The sequence below is a fragment of the Hyperolius riggenbachi genome, chromosome 6, assembly GCF_040937935.1.
Source record: "Hyperolius riggenbachi isolate aHypRig1 chromosome 6, aHypRig1.pri, whole genome shotgun sequence".
Lineage (NCBI taxonomy): Eukaryota > Metazoa > Chordata > Amphibia > Anura > Hyperoliidae > Hyperolius > Hyperolius riggenbachi.
The window spans coordinates 314,242,640-314,265,714 of record NC_090651.1 but is presented as its reverse complement, the minus strand read 5'-3'; the positions used below and the strand labels follow the sequence as shown (position 1 = coordinate 314,265,714).

The window sequence follows — 23,075 nt, the reverse complement described above, 5'->3', positions numbered from 1 at the left end:
AAAAATGGCTGAACGGATTTGAATGAAATTTGGCACACACATAGTACATTACCTGGAATAAAGTATAGGATACTTTTTATTCCCATAACCAAAAAGAGACAAATACAAATTTCACTGGAAAATGTAAACTGCAGACATTCTTACACTGTTACACTCGAGGTGTGTTTAGCTTCTAAGGGTAGAATGGTTAATTTGCATATATTCAGCAGTGATGCACTGGGAGACATCTCAAGCTCACTCCAACCTGAATTATTGCAAATTCTTTCTGTTTTAAGAAAGCAAACTTTTGTTTTTCTTAACATCTTAGTAAGGGGGCTTTTAGAACCATTGTAGTCCCTTACACACTCAATGAGTTCTGGGTCACCATGAGCTTGCTGGTTAGTCTGTACCTCTCGGTGTTACAAGCCCTACTGCATAGAGTCAAATTAATATATGCCATGCACTGATGAGGATCAAACAATCCAAAACAGTCTGTATGCATGTTGGATTATTATGGCTCTGTACAAATTAACAAGCTGACACATCATTGTATTCCAGCGGTTCTGGAGGTGTGTTTAGCATCTAAGGGTAACAATGGTTAATTTGCATTTATTCAGCAGAGATGCACTGGGAGACATCTCAAGCTCACTCCAACCTGAATTATCGCAAATTCTTTCTGTGTTAAGAAAGCAAACTTTTGTTTTTCTTACACTGTTAATGGTAGGGTTCTCAAACTTTGCACAGTTGGTCGATTTTCAAGGGGAATATTTCTGCCATTCTTGCACTGTTAATGGCACAAGCCTCAAACCTGCCATTCTTGTACTGTTAATGGCACAAGCCTCAAACCTGGTATAGTTGATCATTGGGTGACTGGGGTTCAATTTCAGAAAGGGGGTGAAGCCACAAATAGACAATCAGATTTGTTTCATTCCAATGCAACTTGTTGCCAAACACCGCAAAGCTCACAAACTTGGTAATTGAGTAATTGATTAATTGTGTGTTAGGTTTAGAAAAGTGTGCACAGCCAACACCAGCCAAATACATAAGCGGGCAACGCAGGGTCATAAGTGGGCGGAGACAAATACAAATTTTACTGGGAAAATTTAAACAGCAGCCATTCTTACACTGTTAATGGTAGGGTTCTCAAACTTTGCACAGTTGGTTACTGGGTGACTGGGATTAATATTCATAAAAGTGGGTGGAGCCTACAAAAGCCAATCAAAATCCACCTATTAATCTTTAAGGGGAATATTTAATTGATGCCATTCTTGCACTGTTAATGGCACAAGCCTCTTGCACTGTTAATCACCTGTATCTGGTACAGTTGGCCATTGGGTGATTGGGGTTTAAATTCAGAAAAGGGGTGGAGCCACAGCCAATCAGATTTATTTTATTTCAATGCAAATTATTGATGCCAAAGAACGCAAAGCTCACAAACTTGATCATTAAGAAATTTTGTGTTAGGGTTAGAAAAAGTGGGCGGAGCCAAAACCAGCCAAATACATACCTGGGCAATGCCAAGTCATCAGTGGGCGGAGACAAACACAAATTTCCCTGGGAAAGTGTAAACTGCAGCCATTCTTTCACTGTTAATGGTAGGGTTCTCAATCTTTGCACAGTTGGTCACTGGGTGACTGGGATTAATATTCAAAAAAGTGGGTGGAGCCTACAAAAGGCAATCAAAAATTACCTATTGATTTTTCAGGGGAATATTTTATTGCTGCCAGTCTTGCACTGTTAATGGCACAAGCCTCAAACCTGGTACAGTTGATCATTGCGTGACTGGGGTTTACATTCATAAAACAGGATGAAGCCACACAGCCAATATGATTTGTTTCATTTTAATGCAGGTTATTGATGCCAAAGACCGCAAAGCTCACAAACTTGGTCATTGAGTAATTGATTAATTGTGTGTTAGGGTTAGAAAAAGTGGGCGCAGCCAGCACCTGCAAAATACATAATCGGGAATGCCGAGTCATCAGTAGGCGGAGACAAATGCAAATTTCACTGAGAGAATGTAAACTGCAGCAATTCTTACACTTTTAATGGTAGGGTTCTCAAACTTTGCACAATTGGTCACTGGGTGACTGGGATTAATATTCAGAGAAGTGGGTGGAGCCTACAAAAGCCAATCAAAATTCACCTATTGATTTTCAAAGGGAATATGTAATTGCTACCATTCTTGCACTGTTAATGGCACAAGCCTTAAACCTGGTACAGTTGGTCATTGGGTAACTGGGGTTCAAATTCAGACAAAGGGGTGGAGCCACAAACAGCCAATCAGATTTGTTTAATCTCAATGCAAATTATTGATGCCAAAGACAGCAAAGCTCACAAACTTGGTTATTGAGTAATTGTGTGTTAGGGTTAGAAATAGTAGGCGGAGCCAACACCAGCCAAATACATACCTGAACAATGTTAGGAAATAAGTGGGTGGAGAAAAATACAAAATTTATTTGTGCAAATGTAAACTGCAGCCATTCTTACACTGTTAATGGCAGGGTTCTCAAACTTTGCACAGTTGGTCACTGGGTGACTGAGATTAATATTCAAAAAAGTGGGTGGAGCCTATAAAAGCCAATCAAAATCCACCTATTGATTTTTAAGGGGAATATTTAATTGCTGCCATTCTTGCACTGTTAATCACCTGTACCTGGTACAGTTGGCCATTGGGTGATTGTGGTTCAAATTCAGAAAAGGGGTGGAGCCACATCCAATCAGATTAATTTTATTTCATTGCAAATTATTGATGCCAAAGACCGCAAAGGTCACATACTTGGTCATTAAATAATTATGCGTTAGGGTTAGGAAAAGTGGGCAGAGCCAACACTAGCCAAATACATACCCGGGCAACGCCGGGCGTCCAGCTACCGTCTTTCCCCTAAAATAAAACATCCCCCGAAAATAAGACAGGTCTTATATTTCAAGCAAGCTTGAAATATAAGACATTCTCCGAATATAAGGCCTAGTTCGGCCGCACAATGTGTCCCCGTCCCCTTCGCTCCCTCCATTGGCAGAGTCGCGAGCGGAGCATTACCGTATTACAGCAGAAGAAACTCACCGGCTTCCGACGTTGCCGTGTTAGCGTCTTTCCTCAGCAGCGTCCAGCTTCCTCTCCCTGGCAACGACGGCTCTAGTCATGTGACGCACGCACATCCGCGTCACATGACGTGAGCCGCCTTTGTCAATCAGAGGAACCGGGCGCTGCTGAAGAGAGACGTTATCGCTGCTATGTAGGAAGCTGGTGAGTATCCTGTGCTGTAATACTCCACTTGCCACTCTGCAGAGGGAGGGACTTTACTGGGCTGGGGGCTGCCGTTCTGTAGCCGAGGGGACCTACGATAGTCCAGGGCAGCACATGAGGGAGGGAGGGAAGGGCTTTACTGGGCTGGGGATGCCATTCTGCGGCCGAGGGGACCTACGGTAGTCCAGGGCAGCACATGAGGGAGGGAGGGAATGGCTTTACTGGGCTGCCGTTGCCGTTCTGGACAAGGTCCCCTCGGCTATGTACCAGCAGCACATCAGGGAGGGAGGGAGGGAATGGCTTTACTGGGCTGGGGGCTGCCACTGGGAAAAAAATTGTAAGCCCTCTCCGAAAATAAGACCTAGCATGATATTTGGGGCTAAAATTAATATAAGACAGTGTCTTATTTTCGGGGAAACACGGTAGTATATATATATATATATATATATATATATATATATATATATATATATATATACACACACACACACACACACACACACACACACACACACACACACACACACACACACACACACACACACACAGTGAGATGCGAAAGTTTGGGCAGACTTGTTAATCGTCATGATTTTCCTGTATAAATCGTTGGTTGTTACGATAGTAAAATGTCTGTTAAATGTATCATATAGGAGTGCACAATGATTGTTTAAATAAAATTAGGCAGGTGCATACATTTGGGCACTGTTGTCATTTTATTGATTCCAAAACCTTTAGAACTAATTATTGGAACTCAAATTGGCTTGATAAGCTCAGTGACCCCTGACCTACATACACAGGTGAATACAATTATGAGAAAGAGTATTTAAGGGGGTCAATTGTAAGTTTCCCTCCTCCTTAATTTTCTCAGGAGACTAGCAACATGGGGGTCTCAAAAAACTCTCAAACGACCTGAAGACAAAGATTTCTCACCATCATGGTTTAGGGGAAGGATACAGAAAGCTGTCTCAGATTTCAGCTGTCTGTTTCCACAGTTAGGAACATATCGAGGAAATGGAAGACCACAAGCTCAGTTCAAGCTAAGGCTCGAAGTGGCAGACCAAGAAAAATCTCGGGAAAACAGAAGTGACGAATGGTGAGAATGGTCAGAGTCAACCCACCGACCAGCACCAAAGACCTACAACATCATCTTGCTGCATATGGAGTCAATGTGCATTGTTCAACCATTCTGTGCACTTTACACAAGGAGATGCTGTACGCAGAGGAAGCCTTTTCTCCACCCACAGCACAAACAGAGCCGTTTGCGGCATGCTAAAGCACATTTGGACAAGCCAGCTTCATTTTGGAATAAGGTGCTGTGGACTGATGAAACTAAAATTGAGTTATTTGGGCATAACAAGAGGAGTTATGCATGGAGGAAAAATCAGCTTTCCAAGAAAAACACCTGCTGAATTTCAGTGGGGGTTGAATAATTTTGAACGCAAGTGTGTGTGTGTGTGTGTGTGCGTGCGTGCGTGCGTGCGTGCGTGCGTGTGTGTGTGTGTGTGTGTGTGTCAGAACTGAACTTGAGCTAAGTTTCACAACACATCAAGGTGTGTTTTATAGACAATTACAAGTCACATTAATTGTGTACTGTATTATTATTTAGATTATTATCATTATTGCTCAGATATGCTTTTGTGTGATTCAATTACCATTTGGCTGAACAGATTAAATTTTTCTGGCTTCATGTGTGGCTGGGGATACATGCCCAGACACCTACACTACTATCTTTGCAGGAAAGCACAATAGAAATTGGGAAAGACTGGATGTCCTGATTGTGTAGAGTTTGATTGTACAGAGATTGGAAAGAGTTTTAAGCTCCGTCTACACGCTCCGATGTGGCTTATCAATCGAGCCGCTAATGCGGCTCGAATGATAAGATCCGACAGGTCCAATCTCGCCGACGCTCAATTCTCTGCGAGCGGACAATAGCGGGGAATCGAGCGGAAGATAAGCGGCGCCGGCGGGGACGAGCGCTTATCGAATACGACGCACGCGCGGACGAGCGCGGGGATGCGGAAGAGGCTAATCGAGCCGCCGGATCGCTCCGTGTAGACTGAGCAGTAAGGTAGCCATACATCTAGCGAGGATGGGCAGATTTGATCAAGAGGCAAATCTCTCTGTGATTAAATATGATTAGAGATAGATCTGTCGGCTGCTCATACACCGCAGGCCGATTCCCGATCAATATAAGCATGAGATCTCTCTGGAATCGGCCGAGCCTGCCACATCCGATTCCAATTATAATAATTGAATCAAATGGTCGATTGCCTGCCAAGTTACCTGATATATGGCCATCGTTAAACTTCTCATGTATCTATGCTCCCCAGTATTTGTTCTTTACTATGTACAGCACTATGGACGATGTTGGCACTACATAAATAAAAAATAATAATAATAGTCTTCAGATTGCAGTAAAATATTGCCAGACTGGGCTCTTATATTCTGATTTCCTTGGTATGAAGGCCTATAGCCAGCAAGCAATTAAGACCTAATTTTAAATCATGCGCGCTCTCTGTTGATGTCTGGAGATGCCCCTGAGGCCTTCTGTATCTACAGAGTTGACCTCCACTGACCTAGAAGGCAGAATGTACGCTGTTAAAGTGTAACCATGACGAATCTCGGGTACAAAAAGTAATCCCTAAGAAGTAAGGCTCTGGAACCTATAGAGGCTACACACTGTCCTCTGGTCCACAATGACAAATTTGCGAGCACGTCCATATTGCACCTGCCTGAGTACGGCCACACCCGCGCAGTAGGCCGTGCTACCACGCCAGAAGAGCAGCGCCGCCCCAATGTTAAGGAGGGTCTCAGGAGGTGGTGAAGGACAGCGTGAGAAGCCTCTGAAGGAGCCAGAGGCCTCTCTCTCTTTAGGTAAGTGTTTACACTTATCTTTTTGATGCCTTGGGTTCTCTCCAGTGAAATTAATGTAATAAAAAAAGTGCTTCATTTTTACAATAATTATGTATAAATGATTTAGTCAGTGTTAGCCCATTGTAAAATCTTTAAAATCCATGATTTATATTCTGACATTTATTACATGGTGACATTTTTACTGCTGGCAAGTGGTGGAGCTGCTGCTTGCTGTTTTGGCAGTTGGAAACAGCTGTAAACAACTATTTCCCACAATGTAACAGGGTTCACAGACAGGAAACTGCCAGAAGTACCTCGGTACACAGAGCTTCTTGTGGGAGGGGTTTTACCACAATATAAGTCACACAGCGCCCCCTGATGGTCTGTTTGGGAAAAGGAATAGATTTCTCATGTAAAAGGGGGTATCAGCTACTGATTGGGATAAAGTTCAATTCTTGGTCAGAATTTCTCTTTACATTTGTAAACATATATCCCATCATATTATTATTATTGATTTACATAGTGCTATTATCTTGAATTGTAATAGAAAAAGACTCAACAGCAAGCTGCAACTATTCACTGGGTTCTGCTAGGAGAGAGTAGAAACCATCTGAGATCCATGCCTGGTTTGTTTTAAAGGTCTAGTGGTTCACGTTTCTTGTGATCATGTGGATACAACTGTCATCACCATCCCTCCAGGTGCAATGATCCTCATAAATAAAGGGCAGAATGGTAGGCTTTAATTTCTTTTCCCACTCGCTAAGTTACCCTCCACCAACCTAGGTGGTGGATCTTCATATAATTGCTCACACACCTGGTGCCCAGTTTGTTCAAGGTGTTGACTCATAAGCACAGATGTTCCAAACCATGATAGTTGTGTCAGAAGCTCAGGTTTGAAAGAATGTCCTGACACCAAAGATTTTGTCAACAGACCTTGCACCTCTGGTGACAGATGATGGTGGCCTAATGCAGGTGCTTAGAGATAGCATTAAGGCCCTGTTGATTTTTGCCACCCTGAATCCTCTCCTAGGATGTTGCTGCTGTGCACATTCCTTCTCTTCCTCTTCAACACTGGCAAAACTACTGGGTAGAAGCCCCCTGCAACAGTGACCAGCAAAATGGGGAGGGGGTCCCCATGTGCCTTCTTCAGTCTCCCTGTGCCAGCTCTGTCCCCCTCTGCCTCCCTTTGTGTCCCTTTGTGCCTCCTGTCTTCCCATGCCTCCTTCAGCCCCCCTTTGCCTCCTTCTGTCCCCCTTCATACCTCCTTCTGTGCCTTCTTCAGCCCCCCTCTGCCTCTTTCTGCCCCCCTGTGTGCTTCCTTCTGTCCCCCGTTGTGACTCCTTCTGGCCTCATGTGCCTCCTTCTGTCCCCTTATGCCTCCTTACGCATATGAGGCTTCCTGCTGCGCTTACTTTACAAAGAGGGGGGAGCGCGGAGGGGAGCCCTGGGGAGAGGGAGGGAGGAAGAAGTCAGGCTCCCCTCCATGCGGCTGAGTCTCAGTGTGGTGGTGGCTCCCCCCTCCATCACTGCCCCTCCTTTACAGCGCTCAGGGCGGTTGCCCGCCTGGCATGCCCATAGAAACGGGGCTGTCTTTAAAGTTAGCCAATAAATGCTATCACCCTGATTCAAAACTTCTTGCATTCTCACATACTTACATAAAACACTTCTCTCTCATTTCCATACATCTCTCAAACTCTCTCCCACAATCTGTTCCCCACTCACCCTCATTTACTATCAGGGCAACCTGAAGACTCAACTCTTCAGGCCGGAATTTAACTTCACTTAATCTCGCTACCAACCACCAGACCACTACCTTTTACACAACTCCCCCACCTATTGTTCTAACCCTTAACCCCCTTGGCGTTATGATTCTTTCCGGATTTTAGTGTCTAAAAGTGGTGCAATTTTTTTGCACCCTTTCAGGCCCTAAAACCTGGATAAAAAATCATGCTGCCAGTGAGATCTGCAGCAGCCCAGCAATCACTCACCTCCCTAACTCCAGCGCTGCAGTTAGGCCTCCATCCTCCGGGTGTTGCTGCAACTCTAAAGTGAAATTGCCGGCTGTTGTCATGACGACAGCCGGCGATCTCACCAGCAGGAAGCAGAGCCCTGGAGGAGTGGAAGAAGAATGCCAGCCGACGTCGGGATCGCCGGGAGGTATGTACAAACGCTCCCGCTGCGCGCATTGCTCTGCATTCAGCCTCCAGCGGCTACCCCGAGCAGAGGTCGGGATTATCGCTCTTAGCTACGGTTTTCCGCCCCCACCCTAGCTCGGGATAACCTTCAAGGAGGTTAAAGGACACCGGAGGTGAAAATAAATGGATGAGAAAAACAATTGTATCTATCCTCCTTCTAAAAAATGACTTTTGTTTTAGATATCCCACAGTTTTATTTTAAATTTAAATCTAGTTTTTACTGTTTCTTTGTCTCTGCTCAATGACACCTTCACTGAGGTATGCTAGAGCTCAAATCTATGACTTATTGGCCCTTTTTATCTCTTTCCTGCTCTCCGAAGCCATTAACTGACAGGAAAGTATTTTATGGCTTAACCTCCCCGGCGTTCTATTGAGATCGCCAGGGAGGCTGCGGGAGGGTTTTTTTTTAATTAAAAAAAAACTATTTCATGCAGCCAACTGAAAGTTGGCTGCATGAAAGCCCACTAGAGGGCGCTCCGGAGGCGTTCTTCCGATCGCCTCCGGCGCCCAGAATAAACAAGGAAGGCCGCAATGAGCGGCCTTCCTTGTTTTGCTTAGATCGTCGCCATAGCGACGAGCGGAGTGACGTCATGGACGTCAGCCGACGTCCTGACGTCAGCCGCCTCCGATCCAGCCCTTAGCGCTGGCCGGAACTTTTTGTTCCGGCTGCGCAGGCCTCAGGCGGCTAGGGAGGCCCTCTTTCGCCGCTGCTCGCGGCGAATCGCCGCAGAGCGGCGGCGATCAGGCAGCACACGCGGCTGGCAAAGTGCCGGCTGCGTGTGCTGCACTTTATTTGAAGAAAATCGGCCCAGCAGGGCCTGAGCGGCAGCCTCCGGCGGTGATGGACGAGCTGAGCTCGTCCATACCGCTCAGGAGGTTAAATTACTTATCATTGAGGATTATGCTATAGGCTGACCCGGGCAGAAACAGTCACTTGCATACCTGATGTTTAACTCTTTTAGGCAGGGAATTAAAAAAAAAAGGAACACAGCCTAGTTATTTGTGTGCTTGGCACTGTACATACACATGTCTATCTCATCATGTCAACTCGTTTTTCCTTTAACCCCAACTGTAACCTAATTTGAACAGGGCTCTCCCCTTATGTGTTATTATTGCTGTGTAAAGTGATTACAGATTTTTACCTTCATATATGATGCATCGCTGACCTTTTCAATTGTCATCTACTGTATATGTAACCCATTGCCTTTAAACTGTGTTATATTCTCTCTTGTACGGTGCCACAGAAGATGGTGCTACATACATGCCTCCCAACTTTTTGAAATGAGAAAGAGGGACACTTTAAGAAACACCCCAGCCACACCTCTAACCACGCCCCCACCACACCCTAGCCATGGATACCACAAAAAAAATCATGTGAAAGATGTAACTTTAGAATTCAAACCACCCTGGTGCTTTCTATCATCACTAATTTTTTCTTCATATAAATATTTAAAATAAGAAATATATCAATTTAAAGGATGCGAATAAAGTTTGGAGCCCATTAAACACATTTTCAGTAGAAATACACACACACTTACATAGATCTATAGATTAATTCTGAAGGAGGGACAAATAAGGGTGAAAGAGGGACATTTAGTTTCCAAAGAGGGACTGTACCTTTTCAAAAAGGGACAGTTAGGGGCTATGCTATATACATCCAAAATAATAATAATTTCACATTTTAGCAAGTTGGGTCTCTGTTGCTGCATTTTTGCCCATTTTGGGGGATGGAGGGGTGCTCTTGACTGTTGCTTACTGAATGTGCTGCGTGAGTATACCACTGGGTGTATATGAGTATCTTTACTTCTGCACATGTGCATTTGTAGGGATTTCTTGCTGTCCTACAGATGAATAACCACACATATACAAATATATATTTACGCATATATTACACAATGTTTTAATCTTCTACATGTATAAGCAAACACATAGGAAGGAAGATACAGTATTTCCATGTCTGAATACACTAGAGGTCACTGGTATCTGTCTAACAGCTGTCAAGAACAGAGATCATAAAATCACTAGAAATCCATTGTGACACTGATGTATGTAAATGGCACGGTATATGCATGTAAGAGCAGAGTGAGGCTTAGCAAAGTCCCTGCTATCCAAAGCTTGAGGAGGATAGACACACACTGATATCAGTCATTTTCAGCTGCTGAATGCTGTCATGACTTGGCTCTGGTAAAGGGCATGTGAGTGTACAGATCAGTTTTATAAGCACATGTTGAAAGACCTATTTAGTTGGAAGCAGGAAAATTGGGCACATGCAACTAATGGGCACTTTAGCATTTTTGAAATGTATTGCTTTTTGCATTTTCATTATTTGCAGCAGGGGTAGGGACGGGACGCTTAATTAAAGTTGAACCGAGTCAAATGATTTCAAATAAACATAATGTAACTGCAAATGAATATTACCAGTGCATACTTACCTCTCCTTCAGTTCCTCTTAGAAGCTCACCATTTTCTTCTTAAAAAATCCTTCCAGTTCCTGCTGCTTGTGTAGAGCAGGAAGTAAGTGTCCTGAGCAGAAGCATCATCATTGGTTGTTGCAGGCATCCTTCACTATGTCCCTCTGTGCCACCTCACCCCCTGTTCATTCCTGTCTCCCTGTGCCTCCTTCTGTCCCCCTTTGTGCCTCCTTATGTCCCTCTTTGTGCCTCCTTCAGCCCCCTGTGCAACATCTGCCCACCGGTGCGCCACTCTGTCCCTCCCTCTGTTCCTCTGTGCATCTTTCTGTTGTCCTTTGTGCCTCCTTCTGTCCCCTTTTGTGCCTCCTTCAATCCGCTTTTGTACCTCCCTCTGTCCCCAATTGGGCCTCCTTCTGTCTCCCTGTGCCTCCCTCTGTCCCCTGTGCCTCCCTCTGTCCCCGTGTGCCTCCTGTCTCCCAGAGCCTCCTCTGTCCCTCTATTCATCCTTTTGTCCCACTGCGCCTCCTTCTGTCCCCCATTGTGCCTTCTTCTGTACCTCATTGTGCCTCCTTATGACCCCTTGTGCCTCCTCGGTCCCACTGTTACAAACATTGTGCCATGATACAAACACTGAAGCAAGGTATAGGGCCTGATTCACAAAGCGGTGCAAACACTTTGCACGCCTGTGAAAAGCCCTTTATCACGCCTAAACTTAGTTTAGGCGTGATCTGAAGGAATTTGCGTGAACCGTGCTTCGCGCGAAGTGCCCATTAAGCCCTATGGGACTTTGCGCGCGCGTACGCAAAACTTTGCGCGCGGCAGCTTCGCGCGAGTTAGAGCACAAAGCGGTGATAACTTTGCTAGTGCAAAGGTTATCATGCCTAAAGTCTTTTAGGCGTGATAACTGAGTTATCACCGCTTTGTGAATCAGGCCCATAATGTGCAATAGGATTTTAATGCAAAGCAATATAGTGTAAAACGTGCATACAAACACAAATGCAAATTATGTGCAAACCACATGCATTCACTCCAATACACAATATATACAAGGAATTCCCCACAAACCAAGACAAGCAGTGTATGTATACACATTTAACCAATACACTATCTAATTACAAGGCAATATACAGGAGATATAAATGCAGATATATATGTTACGGCCAGAACCCGAAGTTTGGCCACTTCTAGTTCTGGCCGGCCACTTCGGGTTCTGGCCGGCCAATGCGCGAAGTGGCCGCTGCGCTGCGGCCAATGTTAGAAATGGATTGATTCCTCTGAGGTTAAATGTATCTTCTGGCCGCAGCGCAGCGGCCAAACGTATAACAACTTAGTGAATTTATTGCAATTCAGCCGGCGGCAATGTAACAATTCAAGCCGCCGGCTTTTTTTTTCTGCCTCTCTCTCTCCTCTTATGGGCAGCCGGCGGGGACATGCGTGTCCCCGAGAGTCGTTCGTGGCGCCAGGGCAGCAGAGCGGGGAGGCTGCAGACATTGCTTCTGCCAGCACCCGCTCTGCAAGAACGGCAGGATTCCCCTGCCGCGACGAACGACTCCGGGGGGACACGTGTGTCCCCGCCGGCGGCCCATAGGAGAGCGAGAGAGGGGGGGGGGGGGGGCAGAGGAGAGAGAGGCAGAGAAAAAGCCGGCGGCTTGAATTGTTACATTGCCGCCGGCTGAATTGCAATAAATTCACTAAGTTGTTATACGTTTGGCCGCTGCGCTGCGGCCAGAAGATACATTTAACCTCAGAGGAATCAATCCATTTCTAACATTGGCCGCAGCGCAGCGGCCACTTCGCGCATTGGCCGGCCAGAACCCGAAGTGGCCGGCCAGAACTAGAAGTGGCCAAACTTCAGGTTCTGGCCGTAACATATACAACATACAGATATGTACAAACATATTCAGTACCAAAGGAGCAGGCAGAATCAGAGTCAAAACAGGAGAGCAGGGTCAGCAACAGGTTAGCAAGTTCAGATACAGATGCTACAAGGAACAGTTTCAGATCAGGTAGGGGGTAAAAGGAATGGCCAGAGACTCAGGTCTGCAAGTAACTACAAAGTTCTGGCAACTGGCTGGAGCAAACAGCAGTCTTTATGTGGGCAATGCAATTAGTGTGATTGGTAACCCGAAGCAGCTGGTGGTGTGAGCCTGCAGAACGGGCTGCTGAACCACCCACAGGCCAGAACAGGAACTGCAGGTCTTTCTCACAGACAGCATAGCCACCTGCTGGTGGATGGCATAAATCCAGGTCTGCTTAACCTCCTTAGCGGTAACCATGAGCTAGACTCTGGGTGGAAAACTGCAGCTCAGAGCGGTAACCCCAAGCTACACTAGTGGTAGCCACCGGGAGGTGCATGAAGAGCATTGCGCGTAGCAGGCAATTTCACTCACAGCGATCCAGATGCTGGTGGCCATTCCTCTTACTGTCCACGGAGGGGCTCTGCATCCCCCTGGTGAGATTGCTGACTGATGGCATGACGACAGCTGGCAATCTCACTATAGGGTCACAGCGCCTCCAAAAGGATGGAGGGAGAACTGCAGCGCTGGATCCCAGAGAGGTGCGTAAGTGCAGGGGCTGCTCCAAGCTCTCTTGTGGTATGATTTTTGTCTTGCTTTTAGGGTCTAAAAGCACATGAAAAAATTGTACCGCTTTTAGAGCCTAAAATCAGGAAGGAATCCCGCTAGGTGGGTTAAAATCCACAAAGCTCTCTACTGATGGCACAATGAAAGTCCATGGCAGTCCAAGTCACCAAAAGGCAGGAGAAAGCGGTATATGATTCCTAACATCATCCCCCCCCCCCCTTAAATGACACATCCGAGGTAAAATTAAAAAAAACAAGATCTACTTACCTGGGGCTTCCTCCAGCTCCCCGCAGCCTGTCCCTCACCACAGCTCCACTCCCAACTGGTGTTCCATGGTCCCCTCCATTGCAGATGTCTTCTGCACCTGTGCAGGCGAGCAGCCGTGCCACTCGCGGTCGCGCTCCCATGGCCGGGAGTGTTCTGCACAAGCGCAGTTCTTCTGCACCTGCGCAAAATGCTCCAGGCTATGTGAGCACAGTTGTAAGTGACACGACAGCGCTCGCGCAGGTACAAAAGATGCCGACCCGCCTGCAACGGAGGGGACATTGGCTGGTATCGGAGCTGTGGCGAGGGACAGATCGGCTGCCAGGGGCTGGTAGAAGCCCAAGTTAAGTAGATCTTTTTTTTTTTTGTTTACCTCAGACCAGTCCTTTAACCTTCCGCGCAGGAGGATTTCTCAGGCCCTGCTGGGCCGATTTGCATAATTTTTTTTGCAACACGCAGCTAGAACTTTGCTAGCTGCGTGTGCACTTTGATCGCCGCCGCTCCGCGCCGCGCCGATTAGCCGGCGCTCACCGCAAGGCCCCCCCCCTCCCCCCAGACCCCGTGCGCTGCCTGGCCAATCAGTGCCAGGCAGCGCTGAGGGGTGGATCGGGACTCCCAATGACGTTGGTGACGTCATCCCGCCCGTCGCCATGGCGACGGGGGAAGCCCTCCAGGAAATCCCGTTCTTTGAACGGGATTTCCTGATCGCAGATCGCCGGAGGCGATCGAAGCGGGTGGGGGGATCAGGTAGCGAGCCCTGGGCTCGCTACATGATTTTAAAAAAAAATAAAAAAAGTGTAAAAACTGCTGCGCTGCCCCCTGACGGTTTTTAATAGACTGCCAGGAGGGTTAAGGAGCAGCCTCAGGAAGCTCTATACTGTCCTTAGAAAATGCCCACCAGGGTCCCAAGAGATGTCTGGCAAGTAATATTTTGGCAGGGTGAACCACAGGTGCCAAAGCATGGCGGGCAGTGAGGGAAATAAATTAAACCTTGAAACTTGGGTCTCAGGAGGCTAGAACACAGAATGTAAACCATAAGGAAGGGAGGCAGTTTGGATGAGGAACTGGTAAACATCAGGCAGAATCCAAAAAGCTACAAGTAGGACAACAAATATGAGAGGCCAACCCTGGGTAGGCAGGGAGGGAAATAATGACAAACAAAAACATGACCAGAATTTGCTGATCAGGTTTTATTGAAGATTGAATCTTGGGAAGCTAGAACATAGATCAGGAACCATCAGGCAAGTAAGCAGGTAAAACAAGAGACTGGCAGGCATCAGGCAGGACAGTAGACATGATACCAACAGGCAAATCGTCAGGCTGGATACCATCAGGCTGGGCAGAAGACTAGATACCATTGGGGTGGGCAGAAAACTGGATACCATTGGGGTGGGCAGAAGACTTGCTACCATTGGGACGGGCAGAAGACTGGATAATATCGGGCTGGGCAGCAGACTGGATACCATCAGACAGGACATCAGGCTCAGCTCGGTATCAACAGGAGAAACATCAGACTTGGTTCCATGAGGAATATCAGCACTATAGTGAGGCAACTAGATAGCAGCAGAAGGCTGTAATGGCTGGGCAGCAGAAGTATGTGATGGCTGGGCAGCAGCAGAAGAATGTGATGGCTGGCCAGCAGCAGAAGTCTGTAATGAATGGGCAGCAGAAGTCTGTGATGGTTTGGTAGCAGCAGCAGAAGTCTGTGATGGCTGGGCAACAGCAGCAGCAGTCTGTTATGGCTGGGCAGCAGCAGAAGTCTGTGATGGCTGGGCAGCAGAAGTCTGTGATGGCTGGGCAGCAGCAACAAAAGTCTGTGATGGCAGGACAGTAGAGGTCTGTAATGGCTTGGTAGCAGCAGCAGAAGTCTGTGACGGCAGCAGCAGTAAAATTCCGTAAAGGCTGGGCAGCAGACTGGGTTGCTTTTGACAGCACAGCAGGCTGGGTAGCTTTAGACAGGGCAGCAGGCTGGTTAGCTTCAGACAGTGCAGCAGGCTGGTTAGCTTCAGACAGGGCATCAGATTGGGTAGCTTCAGACAGGGCAGCAGGCTGGAAAACATTAGGGGTCTGGGCTGTTGTCTGAACACCTGGCAGGGCAATTAGCGGAGCTCCTGGATGGGCAGTTGGCAGAGCTTCAAGATGAGAGGCAGGCTGAAACCCCGATAAAGTCTGTACGGGCTGGAACAAAGCCTGTGCAGGCTGGAACAAATCCTGTGCGGGCTGAAGCAAAGTCTGTATGGACTGGAGCAAAACCTTTATGGCCTGGAGCAAAGGTTCTGCAGATTGGGTGCAAGGTTTTGAATTGCAGGCTGAATGCAAGGTTTTGTGGATGGGATACAAGAGTCTGCAAATTGAAAGCAAGATTCTGTTGGACAAACGCTTGGATGCTGCGCCGAACAGGGCTTGACTGGCAAGGTAGCTGGAGGTTCCAAAGGAGGATAGATGGTTGAAGGCTACACCATACAAGAGTTAACCGGAGGCTGCACAGGAGGTAGAATGTCTGGAGGCTGCACCAAACAGGAATCGATAGAAGGCTGCACAGGAGGCAAGAGAGCTGGAGGTTGCACTGGACAAGAGTTGACTGGAGGCTGCATCGGACAGGAGTTGACTGGAGGTTGCGCTGGACTAGAGTTGACTGGAGGCAGCACCGCATAGGAATTAGCTGGAGGCTGCACGGAAGGCAAGATGACTGGAGGCTGCAGCGGACAGGAACTGACTAGAGTAATGGAGGCTGTAGGAAAATATGTGTTTTGTTTTGTGGACCAGTCTGGAAACAGGAGCAGGTTCTTGTGTTGTAACTGGATACTATCATGACCACGGTGTGGACCTGATTGTGGTTTGTACTGTAGTTTCACAGGCTTTTTGCTTTTTACAGTGTAACGATTGGTGTCAGCACGCAGAGAGAATCTGATTATTGGTGATCTGCAGTATCACCAAGAATGCAGATATATACCCGATTATTGATGATCTGCAGTATCACCGACAATCAGATATAACCTAACCTCTGGACACCTATGGATATGTGAGTGTTTAGTGTAACAGTAATACTTTGAGTAATGTACCTGCTGAGCAGGCGATATACAGTACAGAGACACAGCTCTGGGAACACAGGAACCTTCCAGCAGCTTGAGGCTCTCCAAGGGGAGGAGTCAGACTGGAGACGGGAAGGGCCTAGGAGAGGGTGACACCTAAGATGGATGTCACTATCTGATCTGGAGACTATCTCTTAAGGGGAGAGATAGCTCTCGAGGTCAGGCACGCCGGGTCGGCAACACACTGACAGATAAAGTACAAAGACAGAAGGCTGATTCGGTATCCAAGTCAAGCAGAGTCTGGCAACGGAATATCAGATATACGAGGTACCGAATCAGAAGACAGAGGAGTAGTCAGAAAAGCTATAAGTCATAACATAAATCAACAATGCCTATTCTGGGTGCGAGGTCCTTGGTCTCAGCACCCCGGAACTAGTCTGAAGAATACACAGATGATAATACAGTTCCTCTAGACTGAGTGCGAGGTCCGTAGTCTCAGCACCCTGGAACTAGTCTGAAGTATAACACAGATGATAACAGTTCCCTAAGCTGGATGTGAGGTCCTTGGTCTCTACACCCTGGAACTAGCTTGAGGTATAAAACAGATGATAATACAGTTCCCTAAGCTGGGTGTGAGGTCCTTGGTCTCTACACCCTGGAACAAGCTTACGCATAAACAGAATACAACACAAATAATCTGGCTAAGTGTGTATTCCCAGGTCCACCTGGTTCAAACACACTGAGGATCTGACTAGGTCTGAGTGCTTCCACGTAGTGATCGCAATGGCAGACAATTTTCAAGTGAACAGCAGGAACTATATATGGAGTAGTGCTCTCCAGCACCACCCCTAATTGCTCAACCAATAGTATGCCGCTCAGGAGTCAGCTGATCGGCGTGGTCAGCTGACTCTTCCTGCTTAGTATAAGAATTCTGCCTCTCAGCGCACACGCGTGTATTCCTAAGCCTATGTGCACTAACAGACTCAGCCATACCAGCCACACGCTGCCTTGTGCAAACCGCCGCGCTGGACGCGGAAGCAGCCGCCTTACTGTTGCATGCGGCGGCTTTTCCGCGTTCTGCCCTGCTGCCAAACACACGCTTCCGCGTACCAACCGCCGCACTGGACGCGGAATCAGCTGCCTGCTAAGTAGCACCTGTGGCGGCTTTTCCGCGATCTCTCACATACAGGTTCTGAGTGCTGGACATGGTTAGAGATATAATGAGGTTGAGTAGAAGGAGGAGAGTGGAAACAGGAAGAAAGGACCTCTTGCCAGACAGCAATCATAGCAGAGGCTTGCAGCTGCTTGGTAACTGCTCACTGAGCATGAAGTTCAGCCACCTGTGGAACAGGGAACACAACCCAATGTCCTACTGATAACGTGGCCTCTGGGTCCTGGAATCAGTTAGGGAAGGGTTGGGTGGGTTCCCTAGTTAATAGGGCCAGCAGGCCTGAGTGATGCAGAGCCCTATACTCAGTCTGTGACTGGAATCTGAAAGGGAAGGAGCTCTGGATTTACTTCTGTCCTAAAAAAAACAAGTCCTGTAGGTTGCCCTGTTTAATTCCAACTTTATTTTGATGTGATACACAGACAGTGCTAGAAGGTGAGGATGCTAGGAGCCAGACAGTGCTAAAAGGTGAGGAAACTAGGAGCCAGACAGTGCTGGAAAGTGAGGATGCTAGGAGCCAGAGCCAGGACAAGGTCCTCCAGCACCCAAGGCTTAAGCTCTCAAAAGCGGCCTTTTATGCAGCACAAATATCAAACAACTTTTGTTGTGAAACAAGTTGAACAACCAAAAAAAAACAATCAATAAGACTTCAACCCAAATGTTAGATCAGCCTTATCAGTTGTTTGAACAATAGCAAGCAACTTTTTTTGGTTGTTCAACTTGTTTCACAACAAAAGTTGTTTGATAATTGTGTAGCATAAAAGACCGGTGTTGAGTGTGTGTATGGGGCTTTATGTGTGTGTATGGGGCCATAGTGCTCTTCTTCATCCCTACCACCCCAGCCATCGTACACTGATTGCTATAGACTAAGAGGCACCCCATGGCCCTCAACACCTTAATCTCTAGTTATCTGGCTTGCAGTCACTGTCATGTATCCCCTTTTCTTATTTCTCTCTGCTTCAAACACAATAGGGGAATGAGTGAATTCGCCTACTCCTACGCTGCTCCTACACTGTGCCCCGAGGCTGGAGCCTCTCTCACCTCTGCCTCGGCCTGGCCCTGCTAGGAGCCAGACAGTGCTGGAAGGGAAGGCCACTAGGAGCGAAACAGTTTACTCCAATTTTCTTTGGACCCTTTCACAATAAAACAGCATCTGGATAAATTGTAATATATCATGGTTTATCAAAGACTTATTTAATTGGGTTGCCTACACAAAGGTGAAAGATTAATTCTGGTAGGTCCAGAAAAAATCCTCTCTGCTATTGGTTAATCAGTAGCATTTTGTTACAGCATTATATTGCAAAACACCTAGTTTTATTACAGCGTTAACACATGGTTCATCCACTTTCACTTTATTAAGAGAAAAATAAACATATCCGGCAGGTAGGCAGTTTAAGGTCAAGTGACACTTTTATTAGCTAGGCAATGTTCCCTGGCGCTGATAAGGAGAGATAAGGCCCTGGCCTGCATTGGTAAAATGAACATGTAGTCGATTGTTCTCTACAGTGGAAAGTCTGTGCTACATGCAATGAGACATTAAATAGCTATTTCATGGAGATAAGCAGCTACTGAACTGACATTTTCCAATGCTCAAGAAGCAGGGCTCAGGAACACATATGCCATGCCTCTGATCACCTCAATCATGTTATTAGTTACATATAGCAAAGTACACAAGTACTACTGCAGCATCAGTCCCATGTTTATCTAATGGTAAGCTTAACCTTTGAGCCCCAGAGGTTTATACCTCCCTAGTGACCTGGCCATTTTTTACACTTCACAAATTTAACGGTTTATTGCTCGGTCATACAACTTGGCACCCAAATGAATTTTACCTCCTTTTCTTTTCACAAATAGAGCTTTCTTTTGGTGCTATTTGACTTAAAAAAAGCACTAAAATTAAAAATAAATAAACATACAGATACGTTAATTGGCTTCCCCCTAAACTGGCCTGAAGCCTTACACACGCACTCACCTAAAGTCTTTTAAATGCACAATTATCAAACAACTTGAAATTGGACGACTTTTGTCAAGTAAAATATCACTGACAAGAGGCAACCAACGACTGATAAGACGCAGCTCAAGTCAATCCAACAGTTGCCTCTTATCAGTGATATTTCACTTGACAAAAGTGGTCCATCTTCTTCAAGTTGTTTGATAATTGTGCATTTAAAAGACTTTTGATGAGCACATGTCTGAGGCTTTAGACTACGATACAAACACTACACAATATAGTCATAGACATATGCCTATGGTAGGGATTAGATTGTGAGCCTCTCCGAGGGACAGTTAAGTGACAAGACTATACTCTGTGCAGTGCTGCGTAAGTCAGCGCTATATAAATAAATAATGAAAACTAAAAAAAACAGCCTGCCAGCTCCGATTGCTGGCTGGCAGGCTGATCGCTGGGGTCCGCTTTGCCGGCTGACTGGAGCAAGCGCACGTGGGAGCTCCAGTCAAATCTCATTCCTTGCGAGATGACGCCAATAGGCGTCCAGGAGGCATGAGAGAGTCACAGTCCCACTGCCATCCTGCGATAGGTGGACAGGAATCGGTTAAAAGAGGGGAAAAAAACACAGATACTCACCTATGGAGAGGGAAGGCTCTGGGTCCTATGGAGCCTTCCCAATCCTCTCACGGTAATTGTGTTCAAGTGATGTCACCCCGGTTTAAATCCCCCATCGCAGGAGGATTCAGAAGACGGGCGGCTCTGTACTGCGCATTAGTGAGCGAGCGTGCTCGCGCGTGTGCTGTACGGAGCCACCATCTTTGAGAGTACTTGGGCTACCGAAGACTTCAGAAGCCTCCCGCGGTGTCAGAGAGCAGTTTTAGACCGATCGGTCGTATACTGCTTTACCGGGGTGACAACGCTGGAACGCGGGGACCAGGAGGGGAGCGGGAAGACTCCACAGGAGCCAGAGCCTTCCCTCTCCATAGGTGAGTATCTGATTTGGTTTTTTAAGAAGCTTAATAGAAAAAAAAATCACTATGGAGGTTAAGCAGCTTTATCTTCATGCAGAAAAGTCATACAACCACAAACACTAATACCTTATTGACAGGGATTGTAGGATTAAACATTAGAACACGCAGGCAGTCGGTAATGAAAGTTCAGGAATGTCATCCACGTGCCAAGTCAGGATTCCCAAACACCTGTGGATTGCAGGAGTGACACCTTTTAGAGTAAAAAATGTATGAAAAGAAGCTCCACTGCCAGCAGAAGCGAGGACATGAGGGAAGCTGCCTTCCATAGATGGCAGTAGGAAGGAGAGCTGATGAATGTGAGGGTTTGCAAATGAAATAAGGTGTACTTTTAAAATGGCTGCTGGCCAATTTGGACGGAGGGTGCTCTCTGCTGCCATTGAAATTCGAGGGCGTGTCAAAGCGGACCTGAACTCAGATCTTCCTCTCTGCTCTAAATGCTAAGCATAATAACCTTTAAAGAAAAACATTTCTTTGTTACAGCTGACACAAATCCTGCATTAAATCTGCAGTGTGTCTACTTCCTGCTTTTCTGGAAGCAGAGATATTCTTAACATCCTGTGCTTTCAAATGAGCTTATCTGCCATGACATTCAGCTGACACAGGGGAGAGATCAAATCACACTTGTGATTAGACACAGATGAGGGGAAATTAGACGGGCTAAACTCTCTAAATACATACAGGGTGCATTGCTCTATGTTTACCTTCCGTCCTGTGCAAGAATTCAGATCCACTTTAAAGTGTACCAGAGCTGAATGATAGTAACAGTTTTATACATACCTGGGGCTTCCTCCAGTCCCATGTGCACGGATCGCTCCCACGCCGCCGTCCTCAGTCTTCTCCATCTTCTGTACCGGGTCCCGTAACTTCCTCCAGTCGCGGCCAGTCTGCACAAGAGAAGTGCGCTCTCTACGTATCTCTCTGCCGGCCAGCCAGCCGGCCAGCCAGCGGAGAGATATGTGTAGAGAGCGCACTTCTCCTGCTCAGTAGCAGTAAAGCAGTAAAAATCTTCATAATATCAAGTAGTAAACATGCTGAAACATTTTCACTTCTGTTTTGGATGTCAGAGCAACCTTTGTCAAGCACAAGCATTTTCCTAGGCTCTGGACTGGTTATTAAGGGATTTTCATTTGAGTCTGTTTTTGTCAAATCAAATGTCTAATATATTAACCTCCTTCCTGTAATCACGAGCTGAGCTCGGGCTATGCCGCGCAGGAGGATTGCTCAGACCCCGCTGGGCCGATTTACATAATTTTTTTTTGTTGCACGCAGCTAGCACTTTGCTAGCTGCGTGAACTCACCGATGGCCTCCGATTCGCCGGCGCTCACCGCGTTAGAGGGTGCCCCTCCCCCGAGACCCCTGTGCAGCCTGGCCAATCAGTGCCAGGCAGCGCCGAGGGGTGGATCTGGACTCCGTCTGACGTCACGACGTCGGTGACGTCATTGCACCCGTCGCCATGGCGACAGGGGAAGCCCTAATGGAAATCCCGTTTAGAACGGGATTTCCTGATGGGCCTGATCGCCGGAGGTGATCGGAGAGGGCGGGGGGATGCCGCTGCTCAGCGGCTATCATGTAGCTAGCACTAGGCTAGCTACATGATTTAAAAAAAAAAATTAAATAGTGCTGCGCTGCCCCCCTGGCGAAATAATTGTAACGCCAGGGAGGTTAATAGAGTTTAATAGGATATTGAAGCCTCTATTTTATTAAGTTGTAATTCAGAATCCCTGGCCATTTGTGCAGAGTAAATAAATATGAAAGCTTCCTCTGTATCCATGGGTGAAGCGGAGAACTTTATCTACTTTATTGGCTCAGAAGTTACTAAATTGCAAGACAATCTGATAATTTGTTCAGCAAACCAGCAGTGTTATTAGTTTTAGTGGAGCAAAGCCTTCCAATGATTTAAAGAGACTCTTAAGCGAGTCTAAATTCACGTTTTTAACTTTTATTAATGTAAGGCACTATAGATAGTGCTAAACCACCGCATCCCCGTGGCAAAACTAGGGGTTTATACCCCCCAAATCCCCTCTGCAAAATCCACGACTTTCTTGGTCATGGATTTTGCTGCCCATGAAGGCAGAGCTTTGAGCTGCAGCTCTGCCTCCATGCTCGTCAATCTGCCCATGGATCTCCGCCTCTCCCCGCCCCTCTCAGTAAAGGAAGATTGAGAGGGGCGGGGACTGCCGACGATTGATGCGCATAGAGGCAGAGCTACAGCCCTAAGCTTTGCCTCAAGCAGGAAGCGCTCCCCAGATTTAGCAGAGGGATTTGGGGGTATAAACCCCCCTCGTTTTGCCACGGGGATGCGGCGGTTTAGCACTAGCTATAGTGCTTAACATTAATGAAAGTTAAAAATATGAATTTAGACCCGCT

At 46.8% G+C, this 23,075-nt stretch overlaps 1 protein-coding gene across 1 annotated transcript in view; it reads right to left on the bottom strand.

Annotated features, from left to right (window-relative positions):
* LOC137521696 (cytoplasmic phosphatidylinositol transfer protein 1-like) overlaps nucleotides 1–23,075 on the bottom strand; it is a 343,380-nt gene that overhangs the window by 217,940 nt on the left and 102,365 nt on the right. The gene's annotated exons all lie outside the window — the stretch shown is intronic.